The sequence below is a fragment of the Panthera uncia genome (genome assembly GCF_023721935.1).
Source record: "Panthera uncia isolate 11264 chromosome D3 unlocalized genomic scaffold, Puncia_PCG_1.0 HiC_scaffold_8, whole genome shotgun sequence".
NCBI lineage: Eukaryota > Metazoa > Chordata > Mammalia > Carnivora > Felidae > Panthera > Panthera uncia.
The window spans coordinates 23802156-23806731 of NW_026057586.1; positions in this window are offsets into that span (position 1 = coordinate 23802156).

A 4576-nucleotide genomic window follows, 5' to 3' on the forward strand; every position below is an offset into this window, starting at 1 on the left:
TTTCCACAGGCTCACAACTCAGGGTTGGGGAGGTGGGTTCCTATAATCATTTGAATACGAATTGGCTAGTGATAAAGGCCATCATAGGAATGCAAGTGCGTGGGGAGAAATGGATCAGGCTCTTAGGTCTGGGGCAGACTTTTGATATGATTTTTTTTAATCTTTATTTATTTTTGAGAAAGAGAGAGAGAGAACAAACAAGCAGGGGAGGTACAGAAAGAGAGAGAGAGAGAGAGAGGGAGACACAGGATCCAAAGCAGGCTGTCAGCACAGAGCCCGATGCGGGGCTCGATCCCACAAACCGTGAGATCATGAAACTGAGCCGAAGTCAGATGTTTAACTGATTGAGTCACCCAGGCGCCCCAGTATGAAGTTTGATCAAGACCTGGAAGTCATTAGATGGGGTGGCTACAGGGAGGGTTGCATAGCCCTGGGCATGAAAAACAGACATTGAGTGCAGATATTTTCAGGGAAGTGAAAGGAACTGAGTTGAGGTTGACTGTGTCACTGAGTTGGGAGAAAAGTGGCAGAAGAGAAGACGAGGCCGTGTGGGAAGGTCAGACAGCCCGGTGGCCAGGTTATGATGCTGGCAAGCCAGGATGAGGGTGAAACCAGGAACCCTGGAGCTCAGAATGTGCTGAGACCCTTCCTCTCAGCCGCCCTTCTGCACCTGTGTACAGGTGCAAGGGGGAGTCTGCTAAAATGTTGTCCTATGTCTCTCTTGTCTTACTTTAGCCCTGGCCCTGATTGTACTGAACAAACATCAGAATGGACATTGGACATAAGAGCCCATGGCCTGCCAATTTGTGACCTCTCTGAGGGTAGGGATCATATATTTTATCTGTATGGTTATCTTTATATTCCCTATGCCCTACTGTTGGGCTGAGCGCCTGGCACTGAGGAGACTCTCAATAAATGTTTATTGAACGAATAAATATTTGTTTAATGACACAGTGAGGGCAACCAAGGCAAACGAGGTAGCCGCTAAATACGGGAGCTCTAAATAATCAGTCTGCAAACAGAGATTCAGCAAGGTATAAAAGGGTATTTTTTTTTTACAATAATATGCAAGAGAAGATCATGGAATGAATTCAGTGTTTAAAATCTATGTCCCAATACGTAGAAGCACAGAACATGTGTAACTTATAATCAAAATATGTACAACTTGTAATCAGAATCAGGGTCCAGTACCCTTCACACTGGAATAAATGCATGATTCAAATACGAAGCCCCAAAGTAGAAAACTATTCTGCAAAATCTGTAACATTCAGAGTGCTCTCCTCCTACATCCGTTCCTGAAAGGAATTTTCTTAAAGAACTACAAGCAATTCTTTTTTTTTTTTTTGAAGATACAAAAGTCACTGTATTGTAAGATTTGGGATTGCTATGTTACTTAATTATACTAAGTTTTATTTCCACTCATCAAATAAACAAATCTTTTCATCCTCTTTCTTTCTTTCTTTCTTTCTTTCTTTCTTTCTTTCTTTTTGAATAATGTAAGTGCAGTTTAAATAAATATTCATTTGGGAGAGTAAATTCTTGGCATAAAATTTGTAACAATGAATTCAGCTTTACTTTTATTCTAACAGAGGTTTAAATTTCAGGAACAAATAGAAAGCTAGAGTTCTCTTTCCTCTAGAGATCAAAACCAAAGAGAGAAAGACATGTAATCTCATTATTCTACACCCACTTAAGACCGTATGATGAAGGAGACACATAATGAGTAGCTTTCTAACAGATCCCTGGGTTTTTAAATAATGGGCAGGTCTGAGCACTGAGTTGACACTCAGCTAGACCTGGATCAATGAAAGACAGTGAGAGTCACGAGACTCTTGTTCTGTGATTGAACATATTAGTTGTCTGATAGAAACAAATTTCAAACAAGGACTCAGAAGTGAACATGTCCTTACAGAGCAGGAGCACAGACAGGGCCCTGCTTTCCTGACTCTCCATCAGCCTTCCTCTTTCCCCTCCTTAGCCCCTTTGTGATAAAAAACAAACAAACCAACAGAATCCAAAACACTGCAGTTTATTTTTTTAATGTATTCTGTTGGGGAATGTGCCCAGCAACTAAAAAACATTTCTTAGATTTTTCATGCTTAAAAATGCAAGGGAAAAAAAAAAAGACTGAGGCACTTGTATTCTGATTATCCATGTGGATTGATTTTTTTTTTTTTTTTTTTACAGAGAGAGAGAGAAAGAGAGTGTGGGGGGGAAGGGGCAGAGAAGAGAGGGAGAGAGAATGTTGTTTTTTAAAGTTTATTTATTTATTTTGAGAGAGAGCATGCACATATGTGCAGGTGAGGGCAGAGAGAGAGGGAGAGAGAGAATCCCAAGCAGGCTCTGTGCTGCCATGGTGGAACTGACCCAGGGCGTGATCCCATGAACTGTGAGATCATGACCTGAATCAAAATCAAGAGTCTGACACTTAACTGACTGAGCCACCCATGCACCCCTCCTTGTTGATTTTTTTCTAAAGTTTATTTATTTTGAGGGGGGAGTTGGGGGGGAGAGGAGCAGAGGAAGAAGGAGAGATTGAATCTCAAGCCTGCTCCTGTGCTGTCAGCGTGGAGCCCAAGGCAAGGCTCACTCTCACGAACCTGTGACATCTGACCTGAGCTGAAATCAAGAGTCCAACTTAACTGACTGAGCCATCCAGTCGCCTCTCCCTGTTGATTTTTTAAATTGAAAGTAATAAACACTTTTGGTAATAAAATTCAAACAATGCAGAAAAGTACACAGTTGAACTAAAAGCTTTCTTTCTCGCCTGTTACTCTCCTCCTAGAAGTCTCCTGTTAATGTTTTCTTGAGTGTCTTTTGAGGAAAAAAAATTGGCTTTGTCAGCATATATTTCATTTTAAAATTTACATACACTGAATTGTAATATATTCTCCTCTGTACCTTACTTTTTTCACTTAATAGTATACCTCAAACATTTCTTTGTATCAGCATACATACGTTTACTCTGTTCTTTTTATAATGCTCCCTAGTATTCCATTGTATAAAGGTACTCTAATTTATTTATTTAACCTATTCCCTGCTGATGGACATTTGCAACAATATTTTGCTATTGCAAATAATAGTAAATATCTGGCAGATAGCATAAATGTCTTAAGGAAGGGGTTCCTTTTTCTAATTTGCACAAAATCACCATAGCTCCCGGTATAAATGACCATCAACAAAAGTACTATGTCAAAGGGCATATGCAGAAAGACTTTTGATAGATATTGTCAACTTTCTCTCCAAAATGGTTGTACTCAAAGGGATCAGTTTTGACAGATATAGTGGTGGATTCTAAGATCAAAAACTTGCTGCGTTGTTTTAAGCCATGGTCAAGGTTCATTTACCTGAAATTATAAGAAAGAGTGAGAACAGGTGTACTTAAAAGCTAGCAAAAAAAGAAAAAAAAAATCCCAGTGGGTAAGATTGGATGATTTGCTTGTTACCGACTTCCTTTTCCTTTCTGGGGACAATCCAATGTATAGCCTCTTGAAGGAACAAGGACCTAGAGCCCGCAGAGTTAATTCCTGAACATATACGTGTTGATAAAACCATCTTCTCTTGTTCTTTTCTGGAGGACTTAAATGAGCAATATTAAGAAAGGCACAGTAAGCTGTGATGGAGGCTGGGATTATGGGATTAAATATAGATGGTGGGCGTGCATCTGTCATGGCCTGTATAAAAGACATCCTATTACAACAGCTTCTCCAATCCCTCAAGGAAGAGTTAACTGTCCCAACAATAGACTGGATTTCTAATAACAGAAGCACAGCACGTATTTTGTGGACACTTTTGGACACGGGTGTATTATTCTGTTAGTAAAATTGTGCCTGAAATTGTGTCATAAAATGCTTACACATTTGTCACTCAGTGGGATTCTGCCTTAAATGTAAAATTGAAGGAAGAGGAAAGGCAGTCTTAAGACTGTTTAAGAAGAAGGAATATACTGAGCAATGTCCGTGACAAAGAAAATGGAGACAAGGAAGGTGGGGGAGAGGGTGGAGAAGAAAGGGATGGGAGGAAGTAAGGCCTGTAGAGATGATCAGGCGAATCTACAGAACTACTGGCTGGTCAAAGCAGGAGAGGAAGCCATACACGGCGACGCCAGTCCCACCAGCTAGCTTTGAGACTTTGGGCAAGCCCCCACTCACTCTGCCCGCCCCTCAGTTTCCCTACTTGTCGAGGAGGCAGGAGAATGACCCCCTCCTAGGACTGAGGGGACAACCTGACAAACAGCATAAGAATGCTTTGGACTGTTAAAAGCAGGGCCAATGACGCATGGTCGAATCTGTGAGGTTGATCAGGACTCCCAGAGTGCTGTCTATTGTCTTCAACAATAAAGTGCATGTAGCTTTCTCACTGGGCCCCTGTAAAATAGGAAACTAATGTGGGAGTCTTCAAAGTTTGCAAAACCGCATGAAATGTATCTCTAGCAATTATCAGGGGTAGATAGCCGACAAAGGTCTTATTATGTATTTCCCTTTTGTGATAAAACTGTAATTCATTCTATGTTTCATCTTCAAGGACAAAATGCAGTTTGGCCGGCCCCCGGCTCCTTTAAAGGACAGCGATGTTC